Below are 19640 nucleotides of genomic sequence, written 5' to 3'. Positions count from 1 at the left end.
TGAAATTAAAAGATGCTTACTCCTTGGAAGAAAAGTTATGACCAACCTAGATAGTATATTGAAAAGCAGAGACATTACTTTGCCAACAAAGGTCCGTGTAGTCAAGGCTATGGTTTTTCCAGTGGTCACGTATGGATGTGAGAGTTGGACTGTGAAGAAAGCTGAGCACCGAAGAACTGATGCTTTTGAACTGTGAATTTGAAGAAGACTCTTGAGAGTCCCTTGGACTGCAAGGAGATCCAACCAGTCCATTCTAAAGAAGATCAGTCCTGAGTGTTCATTGGAAGGACTGATGCTAAAGCTGAAACTCCAGTACTTTGGCCACCTCATGCGAAGAGTTGACTCATTGGAAAAGACTCTGGTGCTGGGAGGTATTGGGGGCAGGAGGAATTGGGGACGACAGAGGATGAGATGGCTGGATGGCATCACCAACTCGATGGACGTGGGTCTGAGTGAACTCCGGGTGTTGGCGATCGACAGGGAGGCCTGGTGTGCTGAGGTTCATGGGGTCGCAAAGAGTCAGAAACGAGTGATTGACTGAATGGAAACATGAAATAGGCAGTGATAGATCTAATTTGGTCGTGCTTGGGTTTGGGTTCAGAGGGAAAAAGTCAGAGCAGGGGATGCTTCAGCTAATTTTGAAGAATGAGTAGAATTTTCTGGAAAGAATGTTTGGGGAAGAGCATTCCTGGCAGAGGGAAGTATATGAGCAAATGGATAATGGCAGGGAAGTTTGCCATGGGTAGAAGGGATTCCCGAGGGTGTGAACATATACAGCGTCAAGTGTGAAGTGACGGAGGGAGTGAGAGAGGCCTGGAGCACTGAGTGCTGGGGGTGGGGGAGACAGGGGCCTGAAAGGCCGGTAGAGGCCTCATGAGGAGCTTCCATGCTCAATGTTTTTTTGATTTTTACTCTATCCTCTCTCTCCTTTTTTTTTTTTAAACCGATTTTGGGTCATGGACCCCTTAGAACAATGGTTTGTAAATTTTATTACATATGAGAATCACGTAATTAAAAAATAATTTTAATGATTTTTAAAATTAGGGGATTAAAAAATAATCCAGAAGCCCAGCCACACCCCATGGAATATCTGGGAATGAGACTCAGGCTTCAGGCCTCTATGTTATTAAAAAAAAAATAAAACACACCAGATGGTTTCTGTGTAAAACAGTGTTTATCAAATTTGTGATCCCAGGATCAGTAGCATTGATATCAGTTGAGAACTTGTTAGAAATGCAAATTCTTAGGCCCAAATCCAGACTACCAAATTCATGGTGGGTCCCAGCAATAGGTTTTAACAGGATCTCAAGGTGATTCTGGTGAATGCTAAAAGTTGAGAATCACTGCCACGGGAATCTGATAAAAGCTGTCAATGTGCTTCCCAGAAAAATGTACTACTTGTTTAATTTCAAATATAATATTAGACAATGTATGGAAACCCTTGGAGAAGGCAATGGCACCCCACTCCAGTACTCTTGCCTGGAAAATCCCATGGACCGAGGAGCCTGGGTAGGCTGCAGTCCATGGGGTTGCTAAGAGTCGGACACGACTGAGCGACTTCACTTTCACTTTTCACTTTCATGCATTGGAGAAGGAAATGGCAACCCACTCCAGTGTTCTTGCCTGGAGAATCCCAGGGACGGGGGAGCCTGGTGGGCTGCCGTCTCTGGGGTCACACAGAGTCGGACACGACTGAAGCGACTTAGCAGCAGCAGTAGCAGTATGGAAACCCTCTCTAGTCCTGTTCCAATTTCTTTCTTGAAAGTCTGGAATCCAGGTTAAGAATTCCTTCTCTAGACAGCAAGAGACGCTAACTATTTTTAAGTAAAAGTGAGACTTTGGTAGTAGAATGATGGCTGTTATAGTATAAAGAATGGAGTGAAATGGGGAGAGTCTGGCATCAACCGGCTCACCTGGGAACTTATAGGATTATAAAATAAAATAGGATGTGGTGACACATAAGTTGTATGGGTTGGTGGAGAGAGATTGGCAAATAATCCCAAGTTTCTAACTTGAGCTTGGAGTGAGTTAAGTCCTTATCTGGGAAAGAGATGATAAAAAGAGAAGGGTTGGAGGCAAATAATGATGAGTACTGGATGCAAATGAGGAAATGTGCTAAAAATAGGTCTGAAATTTAGTTGGGGGTATAGACTGTGAATTATTATATTAGCCTATAAACAAGTAGGTATAGAATGAGATTTCTTAACCTCTCACTATTGACATTTTGGACTGGCTAATTCTTTGTTTCAGAAGGCTGTCCTGTGAACTGTAGGATGTTTAGAAGCAGTCCTGTCCTCTACCCAATAGGTGACAGTAACCAGCACCTCCTGCAGTTCTAACAACCCTAAAATGTCTCCAGGTCTTTCTTCATATCTCCTGGCAGCAGTCAAAGATCTGTTAAGAACCACTCGTGCAGATGAAACCTGGACAGTGGGTGGGATTGTTATTGACTGAGGGGATGTACAGATGTGAGGAGAGTTGGACCATAAAGAAAGCTGAGTGCTGAAGAATTGATGCTTTTGAGCTGTGGTGTTGGAGAAGGATCCTGAGAGTCCTTTGGATTGCAAAGAGAGCAAACTAGTCAATCCTAAAGGAAATCAGTCCTGAATATTCATTGGAAGGACTGATGCTGAAGCTGAAACTCCAACACTTTGGCCACATGATGCGAAGAACTGCTTCATTGGAAAAGACCCTGATGCTGGGAAGCATTGAAGACAGGAAGACAAGGGGATGATAGAGGATGAGAGATGGTTGGATGGCATCACTGACTTGATGGACCTGAGTTTGAGCAAGCCCTGGGAGTTGGTGATGGACAGGGAAGCCTGGGTGTGCTACAGACCATGGGGTTGCAAAGTGTCAGACATGACTAAGTGACTGAACTGAACTGAGGGGAGGGGCTGGTGGTAGAAGAGGACCCAGCAAGAGCTGAAAACAAGTTCACAAGTTTGGAAGAAAGTGACATCAAGGGAGCCGGGAAAGGGCCGAATTCCAGAAGGTGGTGGGATGCCAGATACTACCCAGGAGGAAGAGGATTGAGAAGAGGTCTTTGTGTTTGGTGATTTGTGGGTTGTTGTAAAATAGATTCAACAGAGACTTACTGAATCCCTGACAGTGATGCTTGCTGTAGCCTGTGGAATAGTAAGTGAGAAAAAGTAGAGAATATCAGTTTAGATCACTGAGAGGTTGGTTAATAAAAGACAGAGGAGAAAGAGGCAGAAAGAATAGAGAGATGGCTTATTTTAGGGGAGAGAGGTTTGTAAACATACTGAACTGAGAGGAAAGTATCAGGAATTTCAAGTAAACATAGGGTTTTAGGCAGACCCAGAATCTCTTCTTCACTAAGAGCTCAAAATATGAATAACATTAATTATGAAGGAGAGTGTGATAATATAAATTATAGCAACAACACACTGAATAATTACAAGTACAGATGTCCCTTTAAAAATAATTTATTAATTGCAACAAGACAAGATTGGTAAACAGGAGGATGTATTTCATCTGTCATACAATAATGTCTTGTTTATGTGATTTTGGCTCTGGCTTGGGTCACCTTAATAATAGTGATGATTTTGTTTTTTTGGCTACTTCCTTCATCCTTTTCTTTAGATTCTCCATAGCCAACATGCGGAGAAGGCAATGGCAACCCACTCCAGTACTCTGGCCTGGAAAATCCCATGGATGGAGGAGCCTGGTAGGCTGCAGTCCATAGGGTTGCTAAGAGTCGGACATGACTGAGCGACTTCACTTTCACTTTCATGCATTGGAGAAGGAAATGGCAACCCACTCCAATGTTCCTGCCTGGAGAATCCCAGGGACAGGGGAGCCTGGTGGGCTGCCGTCTCTGGGGTTGCACAGAGTCGGACACAACTGAAGCGACAGCAGCAGCCAACATGAGGGCAAAAGACTCACACCCTGGAGTGAACAAGTCTTATTTTGTTTGCCTTGGGTCTGGGACCACTTTTACATTAACATCTCTTCAAGGAAAAATCAAGAGAGAAAAAAGCTTTGTTGTATTAGTTTGTCAGTAACTTTCTTGTACAAACATTATCTGTATATGAAGAAATCATTGTCCTAAGCATTTTAACGTGTGTGTGTGTGTGCATGTATGCACGTGTATTGCTTCAGTTTCTGGATTCCCATCATGGCTGTACAACTTAGCTAATGGCCTGGGCATTCCTATTTATTCTTTCCAGATTTCAAGTCCATCATCTTCACAATGAGCAAGTGGAATTTGATAAGCTCTGAGGTTGTTTTTGGCTTTAAAATTCTATAATTACATGATTTCCTTTCTGCATTATCTTTGTTTGGTAAGAGCTTGCCTTAATCTGATCTATTCCTGAGTAAAATCTCTCAGATTGACTTGAAGCTCCAATTTTTACCCTAGTTCTCACACCTTTTTGTTTATTAGGGCATAAGTAATGAGTTCTGAACACTTAAGAACTTTTCCCGAGTTCACAGAGGTAGGTCTTCAGGGCTATAGGCAGAGTGAGAAGGAAAATTAAGGTTTCCCAGTTCCCCACTGCTGTATTTAAATCCAGGAGAACAAGTCACTCATGAAAAATGTAGAATCTTTGCATAGCTGTCCTTTCTTCAAGAGATCTGAAAGCATTTCCCACATGTATTGAATGAATCCTTTCCTTCTGAATTCCATTTGTAAACAACTGGGTTGGTAGGTTTTAAGCACATTAATAGAGGGATATGTGAGTTTGTTTCTACCGCTAGATACCCTAACTGTGATAAAAGGAATCAACCATTTGTAAGAGTGACTTGAGTCCCCAGAGATTGCATTTACAGTTAGTAATATGGTTTGTGTTAACACTCTTAATTTTTAGACATCCACTGTTTGTGTTTGTTTAGCTCCCAGTTTTGAATGTTAGAAACTATAATAATAAACTCATCTTAAATTCCCTCACTCTTGTGACTGATACTCAGTAGGTGGGAAGGATTATCACAGGGGAGTGACTGGCTAGACAATGGATTGTCCTAAATAACAAAGTTTTTCTTGGGATTAAGAGTGGGCAAAGTTTCACTTCTGTCTTGGAACTTTTATTTAATTTTTTTTCTTTCTTTTCAACTGAAGATATAAATTCCATTCCTACATCAAGCTAAACATATAGCAATGAAGGCTCTTTTTTTTTTTTTTTTTAAGGTAGTGGTTGTCATTCTTTGCAGGACAGCCTATCCACTGAAATTGAGCAAAATGTTTTTAATTATATGAATTTGTCCCTCACAACACACTGACTCAAGTATTATAATTATGCAAACTGAGTCCAATGTGTTAGTAGGCTAATGTTCACATGACAGATTAGAAATCAGATTACTTTGACTTATTAGACATTGAGAACAAACTAGTGTTTACCAGGGGGGAGAGGGATAGAGGGAGGGTCATCAGAGGGGAGGGAGGGGAAGTGTTGTTATGGAATTATATGAAATCACATGTGAGTGGAACCTTTGAAAATTGTAAAGTACTATCCAATTTGAAGGGAATCCCTGGTGGCTCAGTGATAAAGAATCTACCTGCAATACAGGAGATTGCCACAATGTAGGAAACGAGGGTTCAATATCTGGGTTGGGAAGATCCCCTGTAGGAGGAAATGGCAATCCACTCCAGTATTCTTGCCTGGGAAATTCCAAGGACAGAGGAGCCTGCCAGGCTACAGTCCATGGGGTTGCAATACAGACTTAGAGAATAAACCACCACCACCATCCAATTTAAAACATCCTTTTGGGGCTTCCCTCATGGTTCAGTGATTAAGAATCCACCTTGCAAGGCAAAGGACATTGGTTGGATCCCTCGTCCGAGAAGATCTCACGACCGGAAAGACCCCACATGCCGTGGAACAACTAAGCCTTTGCACCACAACTACTGAGCCCGCGTACTACAACTACTGAAGCCCACGGCCCTAGAGTCTGGGCTCAGCAACGAGAGAAGCCAAGGCAACGAGAAGCCTAAACACAACGACGGGTCACCCCTGCTCGCCGCAATTAGAGAAAGCCAGCATGCAGCAACAAAGACCCAGCACGGCCAAAAATTAAAATAAATAAATCTTAAGAAACTAAAGAATCTTTTATTCAATAATTAAAAAAAAAAAAGAAATAGGATTGCTTTTACATAGGAAAAGAAGAAAGCTCTGAAAGTGTTTTCCACTCCATCCTTTGAGAAAGGGAAAGTGGGAGGAAGAAAGGAGAGAACAATTGAGGAAAGGTACCTAGAAGTGAAGATGGATTAAAGAGATGTTTGCACCCACTGAGAAATAATGATTTAAAGGTGCCCAAGAAGAACGAGGGATGTGTTTGTACATATCAAACACTGTAAGTGAGACCAAGATTTGAGTGGATACTACTCTTGACCTAGCTTTTATTACCTTTGTTCAGTTCTATTGTTGTTACCTATCAACACTGGCTTAAGTCATAATTTTTGGAGAATTACTTATCAACATTATGTTTTGTGTCAAGGTTTTCTGTGAAATCTGGGATATTCTAATATCTGGAGGATGCACCAGTATATCAAGGGAATGGCAAACCACTTCAGTATTCTTGCTTTGAGAACCCCATGAACAGTATGAAAAGGCAAAAAGATAGGACACTGAAAGATGAACTCCCCAGGTCGGTAGGTTCCCAAGATGCTATTGGAGATCAGTGGAGAAATAACTCCAGAAAGAATGAAGAGACGGAGCCAAAGAAAAAACAGCACCCAGCTGTGGATGTGACTGGTGATGGAAGTAAAGTCCAATGCTGTAAAGAGCAATGTTGCATAGGAACCTAGACTGTTAGGTCCCTGAATCAAGGCAAATTGGGAGTGGTCAAACAGGGGATGGCAAGAGTGAACGTCAACATTTTAGGAATCAGTGAACTAAAATGGACTGGAATGGGTGATTTAACTCAGATGACCATTATATCTACAACTGTGGGCAAGAATCCCTTAGAAGAAATGGAGTAGCCATCATAGTCAACAAAAGAGTCTGAAATGCAGTGCCTGGATGCAATCTCAGAAATGACAGAATGATTTCTGTTCGTTTCCAAAGCAAGCCACTCAATATCACAGTAATCCAAGTCTATGTCCTGATCAGTAATCCTGAAGAAGTAGAAGTTAAACGGTTCTATGAAGACCTACTAGACCTTCTAGACCTAACAACAAAAACAGATGTCCTTTTCATTATAGAGGACTGGAATGCAAAAGTAGGAAGTCAAGAAACACCTGGAGTAACAGGCAAATTGGTCTTGTAGTACAGAATGAAGCAGGGCAAATGCTAATAGAGTTTTGCCAAGAGAACGCACTGGTCATAGCAAACACCCTCTTCCAACAACAAAAGAGAAGACGCTACACATGGACATCACCAGATGGTCAACACTGAAATCAGACTGATTATATTCTTTGCAGTCAAAGATGGAGAAGCTCTATACAGTCAGCAAAAACAAGACCTGGAGCTGACTGTGCCTCAGATCATGAACTCCTTACTGCCAAATTCAGACTTAAATTGAAGAAATTAGGGAAAACCACTATACCATTCAGGTATGACCTAAATCAAATCCCTTATGATTGATTATACAGGGGAAGTGACAAACAGATTCAAGGGATTAGATCTGATAGACAGAGTGCCTGATGAACTATGGAAGGAGGTTCGTGACATTGTACAGGAGGCAGTGATCAAGACCATCCCGAAGAAAAAGAAATGCAAAAAGGCAAAATGGTTGTCTGAAGAGGCCTTACAAATAGCTGTGAAAAGAAGAGAAGCAAAATGCAAAAGAGAAAAGGAAAGATATATCCATTTGAATGCAGAGTTACAAAGAATAGCAAGGAGAGAGAAGAAAGCCTTCCTCAGCAATCAGTGCAAAGAAATAGAGGAAAATAATAGAATGGGAAAGACTAGAGATGTCTTTAAGAGAATTAGAGATACCAAGGGGACATTTCTTGTAAAAGTGGGCACAATAAAGGACATAAATCGTATGGACCTAACAGAAGCAGAAGATATTAAGAAAAGGTGGCAGGGATACACAGAAGAACTGTACAAAAAAGATATTCATGACCCAGATAATCACGATGGTGTAATCACTGATGTAGAGCCAGACATCCTGGACTGCGAAGTCAAGTGGGCTTTAGAAAGCATCACTACGAACAAAGCTAGTGGAGGTGATGGAATTCCAGTTGAGCTATTTCAAATCCTAAAAGATGATGCTGTGAAAGTGCTGCACTCAGTATGCCAGCAAATATGGAAAACTCAGCAGTAGCCACAGGACTGGAAAATGTCAGTTTTCATTCCAATCCCAAAGAAAGGCAATGCCAAAGAATGCTCAAACTACAATTCACACGTATCACAAGCTAGCAAAGTAATACTAAGAATTTTTCAAGCAAGGCTTTAAAAGTACATGAACTGTGAACTTCCAGATGTTCAAGCTGGATTTAAAAAAGGCAGAGAAACCAGAGATCAAACTGTCAACTCCACTGGATCATAGGAAAAGCAAGAGAGTTCCAGAAAAACATCTACTCTGCTTTATTGCCTATGCCAAAGTTTTTGGCTGTGTGGATCACAACAAACTGTGAAAAATTCCTCAAGAGATGGGAATACCAGATCGGGAATACCAGATCAGATCATCTGACCTGCCTCCTGAGAAATCTGTATGCATGTCAAGAAGCAACAGTTAGAACTGGACATGGAACAACAGACTGGTTCCAAATCGGGAAAGCAATACGTCAAGGCTATATGTTGTCACCCTGATTATTTAACTTATGTGAATAGTACATCATGAGAAATTCTGGACTGGATAAAGCCCAAACTGGAATCAAGATTTCCAGGAGAAATATCAATAACCTCAGATATGCAGATGTCATCACACTTATGGCAGAAAACGAAGAAGAATTAAAGAGCCTCTTGATGAAAGTGAAAGAGGAGAGTGAAAAAGTTGGCTTAAAGCTAGTTTTCTGTTGATTCAGAAAACTAAGATCATAGCATCTGATCCCATCACTTCATGGCAGATAGATGGTGAAACGGTGGAAACAGTGGCAGACTTTATTTTCTTGGGCTCCAACATCACTGCAGATGGTGACTGCAGTCATGAAATTAAAAGACACTCGCTCCTTGGAAGAAAAGCTATGACTAACCTAGATAGCATATTAAAAAGCAGAGATATTATCTTGCCAACAAAGGTCTGTGTAGTCAAAGCTATGGTTTTTCCAGTAGTCATGTATAGATGTGAGAGTTGGACTATAAAGAAAGCTGAGCACCAAAGAATTGATGCTTTTGAACTGTAGTGTTGGAGAAGACTCTTGAGAGTCCTTTGGACAGCAAGGAGATCCAACCAGTCCATCCTAAAGGAGATCAGTTCTGAATATTCATTGGAAGGACTGATGCTGAAGCTGAAACTACAATACTCTGGCCACCTGATGCGAAGAAGTGACTCACTGGAAAAGACCCCGATGCTGGGAAAGAATGAAGGTCGGAGGAGAAGGGGATGTCACAGGATGAGATGGTTGGATAGCATCACCAACTCAATGGACAAAAGTTTGAGTAAACTCCGTGAGTTGGTGATGCACAGGGAGGCCTGGCGTGCTGCAGTTGGTGGGGTTGCAAAGGGTTGGACATGAAAAGCGACTGAACTGAACTGAACTGAACCAGTATAACCACAGTTCTACTCCTTCTCTGTTGTACAAAAGATCTGGGAGTACTCTTTGTCAGCACATTTTGTTTTTCTTCTTATGGCCTTCTTATTTATCATTTTTTCCTTCTCTCTCTCTTTTTTTTTTTTAAATCTAAAATACTTTTTATTTTTTGGTTCAAGTCCCACATATTCTTCAAAACACAATTCCAGATTTATGTTCTACATAAAGCCTTTGATGGCTAAACTGCATAGATATCTTTGCCTTATTGTTATCATTGTTACTTTTGCCTCTTGAGCCCTGATGTATTCAGTTCCTACCAGCAAGTTTTCATAGTCTTCCAGAGGGTCTACTGGATTCACAAAACTATCTTTGGATTCACCAAGTTAGGACTGATTTTCTTGCTTCTTGATCATTTCCTAGAATATCCAGGCCCCAAATATTCAATACTTCCGAAATGAATCATGCTGAAGATTGTGGAAAGATTAAGAAAAAAAAAAAATCATCCTGAAGCTCTTCTGGCAAAAAGTCAATTGGAATTTATGACAAATGTCAGTAGCTGAGGACAAGATATGGGTGTTGTTCCCAGATACGAAGGGGCGATGACACCAACACAGAGAAATGTGAGGCATTGTTCTGTCTTCTTAACAGTCCGTGTATAATCCTAAATGATACACAGGGGCTGGCATAATGTGCTCTGTCTGATTCCAGAGATATCTCGGGCTTATTTAACAATGCTACCATAGAACAACATTAGCATACTAATCTATACTCCTGGCTGCAAACCACATTCCTAGGTATCTTTTAACTAGAAGGATAGAGACACTTGCCCTACATAACCAGGATAATAGTTAGCATGACGGCCTAGGATTTTAAGTGGGGCAGTATCAAGAGGAAATCTTATGGATTTAAACCATTTTTTACTCTTCTAAGGTTCTTACCAACAACACACTCAGTGAAAAAAAAATCCTCTGAAGTTTAAATATCTTTCGTTTCCCTTGCTTGTGCCGCAATATCACTCCTGCGCACTTCACTGAGCTTGAAAATTGCCAAAGAAAGACACAGCTTCCCCACCCCCCAGCTCCTAAACTACGCTGTTTATAGTCAGTTTGCCTCCCTGGATCTTATGTTTTAACACATGCTGGAGTGTTCAGATTGCAAACACAGCGGAGGGATGTTTAAATCCTAAAAACAAACTGTTTTCATTGCAATGTGCAAAACAGCATTCCACGAAGACATTTCAATTAATATTAGCTGAGTGAGGGGAGTCCTCTCTCTGTGGCCTGTTCAGTGTTTGGTCTTTCTCTGCTGAGACTGCCAACCAGGGTGCTGCCAATTAATGCCAGCTGTGATCTATTGTTTGCTTCTGACACCTGGGAAGTCCCAGATCTTCAGAATCCTGCAAACAGCAGCTGGCTTAGTGGAGGCTGCCAGACTTCTGGGATTCTGAGATCTCTCAGCGAAGGTAGGGGGCCGTCTTGTTTTAGTTAAGGGAATAGTCCGGAATAGCCGGTTTAAAATTCAAGATGACTTACATTAAACAACAACCCCCAAATTTCGGGAGGATCAGCCCAAACCTATAAGCCTCATATTTACCTCTAGGCACCCCCTAAGGGCAGTCTTTTTAAAAATAAACAAAATGTTCCTAATCCTTTCTTATAAAGTCCCAACGAGTCCTTGTTGCGTTGTAAAGGTATTCAGGACTTCGTGTATCTCTTAGAGGTTCTGAGTTTGTGCTAGAATTTAATTTTATATATGTTGAAAAACATGTATGTCCTCTTTGATCGACAATGCTTCCCATTCCTAGGCTCCTTCTGATTTTCTTTCTGACAACACTTCAGAGCTTAGTATGCACCAGGTTCTAAGCCTTTTACAAGTTTTATAATTTCATTTATCTTTAACCAGCATGTGTCAATGTAGTGGTTACTCAAGTGGATGAAAGCCAATCAGGTGCAAGGGTTTCTTTTCTCACTTTCACATAGCCTTTCTTGTTCTTAAACTAGAATCATGTTTTATTCTGAACTTGGGTTCGCTTTAAGGAAGAACTTGAGCAGGTTATATTTCATGACTGTGTTTCACTGTGGTAGAGTTATTGGGCAGGTTGTCTATTCCTTTTTTTGGTTGTGTAAGGAGATTTCTGATGTTTCCTCATAGGCTTCTTGAATTATAAATGCCATGAGTTCAAAAACTGCCTGTCTGTATCACAATTGTGCCTGCCCTACAATTGGTAAACCTTCAAAGAGCACTGTAAGAATAGCAGGTAATACCAGAGAGTACTCCTGGGAGACAGAATGCTGAAAAGGCTGGGTATTGGCCAGATAGCTCTGACCCTGACATAGGACAAGGTGTTTTGTCTCCTGATGCCTTCTTTTCACTTGGATGAAGTTTCTGAATCCTTTTCGTATGAAGTGAAAAGAAAGTGAAAGTGTTAGTCGCTCAGTCGCGTCTGACTCTTTGCGACCCCAGGGTCTATCCGTGGGATTTTCCAGGCAAGAATACTGGAGTGGGTCACCATTCCCTTCTCCAGGGAATCTTCCCAACCCAGGGACTGAACCCAGGTCTGCTGCATTGCAGGCAGATTCTTCACCATCTGAACCACCTTCAAAGCTGATCCCCTTCAAAGCTGGCTAGTAGCCCTCCTTCTATTCTGGGTTCCTAGGCCACCATCCTGGAGATTGCCGATTGTATTCAGTGCACAGTTACTTTCTAGTGTAGATCACTGGAGGCTGAGATGCAGCCATTTGCACTTGATTTATTCAGTACATGATTCCATGTCTCAAGAAGTGAAAATCCAGTGAAATAAGCCACCGCTCTAGCTCTCATTAACAACTTGATACAAATCCACTCAAAATGCTCACTCTTAAAGTCACAGGGTGATGATGATAACTTGATTTGTTTGCTGAGGTCTGCTAGTTCAATTGGGTAACTATAAATAGAATCTATGAACAGCTTCCAAATAATACTCTGTCTTATAAATCAATCTAAAACTTACAAAGGAGTTGAGAAATTTGCTTTACATTAATGAAATGCACAGATAAAATAAAGATGAGTGCACTTCTAGGTTCACTGTGCAAGACTGCAGAATTATTGCACATATTTCTTTGAAGTAAGGTATGTAAAATAAAGAAAATGAGAAAGAAAAGATATTCTAGGTTAGTTCTTCCAGACAGATAATGATCAGTTTTTAGTTTATATGAGATATTTGATACATTTTATCTTGACCCACTTGTTTAGAAATCTAGGGTCAGAACCCTCTCTGGCCCAGGCTCAGAGGACTTGCTGAACCAAAGAATATGTGTTGGCAGTGAGCCAGGCCACTTTATTCAGAGTTTGATCCAGGGCAGAATTAAAACCATACTTTGTTCTACCCCTCCCCCATACCGTTATTCAGGACTGGAGAGTTTGCTTCTATAAACAAAAGGCCATCATCACTTCTCCCTTTGCTCTTTAGATTTTTGGAAGTCAAGGTGATTCACAGAGGCCCCAGACATAATTTTTATACCCTAAAGAACAAGTCAAAAGTAGCTCTACTCCCCCTAACCCTTCTTGATGCTATTAGGTCTAGAAGAATCTGTACCAGAAAACTCTCCTTATATTTACCATAATTGTTCTGTGTTGGTGTTTTTCTTCTGCTGCACTCTTCCGTCATGTCCGACTCTGTGAGACCCCATAGATGGCAGCCCACCAGGCCCCTCTGTCCCTGGGATTTTCCAGGCAAGAATACAGGAGTGGGTTGCCATTTCCTTCTCCAGTGCATGCATGCATGTTAAGTTGCCTCAGTCGTATCCGACTCTGTGTGACCCCATAGATGGCAGCCCACCAGGCTCCTCTGTCCACAGGATTCTCTAGGCAAGAATACTGGAGTGGGTTGCCATTTCCTTCTCCAGGAACACTATTACTGCTGCTGTTGCTAAGTCGCTTCAGTCATGTACAACTCTGTGCGACCCCATAGACAGCAGTCCACTAGGCTCCCCCATCCCTAGGATTCTCCAGGCAAGAACACTGGAGTGGGTTGCCATTTCCTTCTCCAATGCATGAAAGTGAAAAGTGAAAGTGAAGTCGATCAGTTGTGCCTGATTCTTCGCGACCCCATGGACTGCAGCCTTCCAGGCTCCTCCATCCATGGGATTTTCCAGGCAAGAGTACTGGAGTGGGGTGCCATTGCCTTCTCCGAGGAACACTATTACTCTTAAGCAAATCAAATAGCCACAGTACTAAGTACTAAGGTAAATGTGGCTTGATGCATATTTTTGTGGTGAAAGATCTGTCAGGGGCAAGAATAACACCTTGGGATGCATGCCAAGCAAAATCTTAAGACCTTTCTGGTTTTGACCACTTCTAGGGAGTCACTGCTGCTGCTGCTGCTAAGTCGCTTCAGTCGTGTCCTAGCTTCTTGAAATAAAACAAAGGTGTCTGACACCTGATAGGAATTACTGAGCATGTCAAACACAGGTTAAAGATACAGTTTGACTTTAACTTATAAAAAGCTGTGCAGGGACTAGAGGTAAGCTTAGAATATGGTTATTTTTAACTGAAAATGTAATGACTTTCTTTTTGAAGATGCTGATACAGCTTCTGACACTGTTGGTGATGAGTGGTGTGTAACAGCCGTTTCAGCTCTGAGGCTATCAAATAGTGAAAGGGAATCTTCTAAATACAAATCCCAGGAAAGCAGAACAGCTCTTAGCGGTCCTCCTTTTCCTAAGTAAGTTGGAGGTGAGGAGCTAAAAGGTTTGGGGAGAAACTGCAGCCTAAAGGGTGAGGCAAGGAGGCAAATCCCAAGGAAGACAATTTAAAGGTTAAGTCACACAGTTTGAATTTGATACAATGTGGGGAATTCATGTTTGATTCTAATTTATACTAATTTCTTCTAACAGCCTTTCTCTTTAACAGAGAGAACAGTTTGGATAGAGGAAATAGAGCGATGAGAGTGCAGTCTCTCAGTGAGTCTAAAAGGCAAGTTCTGTAATCAAAAAGAGGATGTTAGCGGGGGGCCTAATCATATGTTTTCTTAAACCAAACTCTTTTTTTCCTTTTCATTAGGCTTTCTTGAGGCATTCAGCTAATTAATGATAATAAACAGTTATTGGGTACCACTAATATTCTAAATCCTCCAGTGACATACATGTGGAAAGAAAGAGGACCAGTAGATAAATTTAGGAAGTATGTGTGTGTGTGTGTGTGTGAGCAATATGCCTTAGAACTGGAAATTATGGCTGTGAACTCAGAAGACCTCCATAAAAGATGGGATGGCTTAGAAACAGATGGAAGCTTCACTTTGTGTGCTTGTGTCAAAAGCTCCTCATACATAATAGGTGTAAGAATGATCATTTCCACATCTGTATTTGGACTTTGGTCCCATTCCTTAAATCAGAGTTATAAATCCTGTGAGGCTGGATTAGTCTTATTTTATGGATGGTTATAAAAGAGAAAGGCTGTCCTTTGGCTTTACTTAAGTAAAAACAAGAGACCTTTACAAAATGGAGATGTGGGAAGGGCTGTTCAGAGGGTATGATTCCCTCCTTTTGGTACCCTACAACCTAAGAGACATCTTGGGTTTGCCCATGTTACCTAGAGAGTGGGATGAAGGGGTCTCATTGAAGCAGGGGAGAGTAAATAGAGCTTAGTCTTTGGGGCCAGGCAGCTCTGAATTTGGATTCCTCTTCCATGATAGCTAGCTGTGTGACTTTGGACATGATACTTAACCTCTCTGACCCCCAGGTTTAATTTTTTTTTAATTTTATTTTATTTTTAAACTTTACATAATTGTATTAGTTTTGCCAAATATCAAAATGAATCCATCACAGGTATACATGTGTTCCCCATCCTGAACCCTCCTCCCTTAATACACAGATTACAGAATTGTCTGGGGGACTAGGGAAAATTATGTAAAGTGCATAATATACAGCACTAAATAATTGTTATTATTGACATTATTGTTTGATGGCAAAGCTGAACAGGCCTCAGAAACCACCATTAGACAGCCCTCGTGAGATCACCATGGGGACTCTCTTGTGAAGAAGCACATGTTGACTAAAGCCTATGAGAGGAATCATGGTGGATTCTTTAATGGCACAGGGTCTAACTTCTCACAGGTTAGACTCCATCTGGTCTCTGTCATTGATATGTGTTGATTGCATCTGGTGGTCTTCCTTTTCCCATGAGAGAATCTTTTCTCTAGAATAAAACTTACCTGGTTTATCAAAAATGCCCGTGCTTCAAGTTTGATTTCATCTGGTCACTTGTAGATTCCCCTTTTGCTTTGTGACACTCCCTGACTTAATGGGAGATCTCCCTCCCAGATTCACTCAGATTATAGGGTGGCCTGCTAATTTAAAAGTAATTTCACAACTGCAAGTTTGAGGACTCATATATAACATGGTGACTAGCGTTAACAACACTATTGTATAATTAAATTTGCTAAGAGAATAGAGCTTACATGTTCTCACAAAAAAAAAAAAAAGGAAAAAGTGACTTGTATGAGGTGATGGAGGTATTAATGTACTCGATATCTATGGGGGGGAATCCTTTTACAATGTATACATATGATGATGAAAAACGTACTGCAAGGACGCAGTACACGTGTCCTTGAGAGAATGTCAGGCACAGAATATGCACATTTGTGTAGTTGTAACATTTTTGCTATTTTTTTTCCAAGCAGCCTCAAAAAGCATGTTAACAAGACTACTTGAAATTAATACTTTGCTATTAGAGTGCACACAGATGGCCTCGCTCCCTTCCTTTCCACCATACTGAGCGCTGGAGTTCCTAGAAGACACATACGTGCTCCCTCTGTAATGAATTACATCCCTCAAATCAATAAGGACTGGCAGCCCGCCAGGGCGACTCTTCTTGGACTCCTTACAAGACCTTGTCCTGTATTTTGCTTTTATTAGTTCTTCCTACTCTAATTTCTCTCACTGTTACATTTTTCATTGGTTTAAGTTCTCAGTAGTCTTGTTTTCTTGCCAACTTAAAAAAAAAAAAAAGCAAAATAAAAGCAAGTTAGTGCAGGGTGGGTTCTCCCAACTTACAGCACTAATTATATAATCACCACTCAAAACTCAACAAGTAAGTCCATTTGCTTTTCAACACAGGCACCTCCCGAGCTTTTTCGTTTGGACATGTCTTTCTGTCCATCTGTTGGATTTAGAACAAACTGCCTATTCAAATGAGGAGGGCGCCCCACAGGCCGAGCTGGGGAGCTGCCCCTAGCTGCCCATGCCCTCAGTGGCCACTCAACAATCCAACTGCACAGTTCTTGTGAGGAAGCCTGTTGTGAAAGTTAATCGTTATAAAAAGCACTTATTTACATCTGTTTTAGTGTAGCCATGAAGAGTGCAATTAATTAAGAAGTTTCTGGTGTGGTAAGAATAATCATACAGCAGGAATGCAAACACATGATTTCCAAAGAGAATTTTATTCCATATGGAATTTTTCCCCTAACTAAGAATTAATTGCAACTTTAAAGAAGGTTTGATTGTTTCTATGAAAACCATTTTAACTACTGAGGTATTCTAAATGACTTCAATTTAAATTTTTCTTTCTTTACATTGTTAGAGTTAAGAGAGGAGTGCTTTGATCAAGCACTGAGTTATAGAATTTATTAGAGTAAAGGGAAGAGCATAACCTTCAGATGTCTTCTGTGGTGAAATGTTGAAGTTAAAAATTTTAAATGTTTGCAGACTAAAGACATATTCGGCTGTGAGGCCTAAAAGTATAAACAAAATGTGACATGTTTTATTTTGTTACTTAACCCTTGTTTAAAAAAGCGCAACAAAAAAATGTATATAAATCATATTTTTATGCCTTTCTGAAAACATGGATATGGACTTTTGGTGATTATCCTCCACGCAGAGGCATCATGCCATCTGGTATGTAGTGGTTAGTAAATATGCAAATAGCTCTAATTTCAGTATGGCAGCTTCTTAAAGCCAAAAGTATTTAAGTATACACAACATGAATTCTGTGAAAGAATATCCTTTCTTTCTGTTCCCATGTGCTACACATTCCAATATTTTGCTGGAGCCCAGGAATAAATAATGCAAAACGACAAAGGGGAGAAAAACAAAACCATGCAGTTGAAAGCAAGATTGGCAGAGAAATGATGCCCATTGCTGTTTAGGTATAGAATACGAATGTGACACATTGGAGAAGGGGAAAGGAGTGAAAGTAATTTGGGCGCAGGCAGAGAACCGATTTCGATCAAATGCAGTTACAACAGTTGTGGGGGTGAGGGGGAATTTCAATCAATCACGAAGAGCTCTTATCACATGCAACTTTAATTTGATTGGCACAGCATTTCCATTATATGCTAATGAATTACGGATGATGAGAACTGCTGTCGCCTTCTGAGTGCAATTGAACATTCATCAATCAGTTACTTAAATGCCAGACTGTCTGAAATATTAAAGGAAGTTGTTGCTATTTTGGAGATGAAAGTAAACAAACTGGAAATCTTGAATTAATTGAGAAAAGGGGACACAGTGATAAGTAGGATTTGGCAAGTTATTACTTCTCTGAGTGGATGTCAGCGCAGGTATCCTATTCTCAGTGGAATAAATGTGTCCCTGCAAAGCTAACTGAAAAACAAATTCTCTTAAGTGAATCCTGTTTTTCTGTTGACTAGCTTTATACAATTATTGACTATTACTCTTGGGGAAAAAAGCTAGTCCTAGAATGTAATAAGATCACTCTCAAGTATGCGACACTTTTAACAATCCACGATAAAAGGAAAGTAACCATCTACTAAGATGTTAAAAATAATCTTCAAAATAGCAGCAATATTCCAATTATTGCAGTTGAGTAACAGTCCTCAGGTTGCTGCAAAATAAAAATACAGAAGAAAAATAACCTCAAGATATCTGATATAAAGTTACTAAATTTTCACCTTTAAGACAAATTGGTGCTTTATTTTAACTAAGCTTTTTATCAGTCTCAAACCACCTAAAAATTTATAATTTTATTTTTTAATTATCCTTTTCACTTGTCTTTTACTTATCCTTAGTATTTCCCTCCAGACAGTAAAAAAAATAAATTTTTTTTTTTAGAACATTAGGCTAAGACTAAAATATCTAATTTTTGTTAAACCAAATTCTGTTCTATTTGTGGAGACATGGTCAGCTTGAGTACTTAGGTAATGGCAAAGATTATCAATTTGCAAATATTTTTAATACTATAAAAATTGACTTGTTACCATCACCTCATACCCTTTGAAAGTGTCACTAAGTCATGTCTGACTCTTTGTGACCCTATGGACTGTAGCCCACCAGGCTCCTCTGTCCATGGGATTTCCCAGGCAAGAATATTGGACTGGGCTTCCATTCCCTTCTCCAGGGGATATTCCTGACCCAGGGATTGAACCTGGGTCTCCTGTGTTAGCAGGTGGATTCTTTACTGCCTTAGCCACCGGGGAAGACCCAGTTTGGATGGCTATATCACAAAAATAGAAAAGAGGTGCAGGTGAGGATGTGGAGAAATTGGAACTCTTGTACACTGTTGGTTAGAATAAAATGGTGCAGGTACTGTGGAAAATAGTATGACAGTTCCTCAGAAAATTAAAAAAGAACTACCATAGGATCCAGAAAATCCCCTTCTGGGTATCTACCCAAAAGAACTGAAGGCAGGATCTTGAAGATATTTGTACATCCATGTTCATAGCAATGTTATTCTCAGTAGCCAAAAGATGTAAGCAACCCATATCTCCATTGCTTGAAAGATAAACAAAATGTGGTGTGTGTGTGTGTGTGTGTGTGTGTGTGTTTGTGTATAATAGAATATTATGCAACCTTGAGAAAGGAGAAAATTCTGACTCATACTATAACATAGGTATAACAGGTCAACCTTGAGGACAGTCAGCTAATGAAATAAGCCAGTCATAATAGGACACATACAGTATAGTCTCACTTATATGTGGAAGGGAAGCTAGGGTAGGCAAATTTAGTCAAATTCATGGACACAGAAATTAGAATAAAGTCTGCCAAGGGCTGAGGAAAGGGAGAACGAGGAGTTATTGTTTTGTGGTTACAAAGTTTCAATATAGCAA

The sequence above is a fragment of the Bos taurus genome, chromosome 6 (genome assembly GCF_002263795.3).
Source record: "Bos taurus isolate L1 Dominette 01449 registration number 42190680 breed Hereford chromosome 6, ARS-UCD2.0, whole genome shotgun sequence".
NCBI classification, from domain to species: domain Eukaryota; kingdom Metazoa; phylum Chordata; class Mammalia; order Artiodactyla; family Bovidae; genus Bos; species Bos taurus.
Note: the sequence above shows the minus strand (reverse complement) of the source record.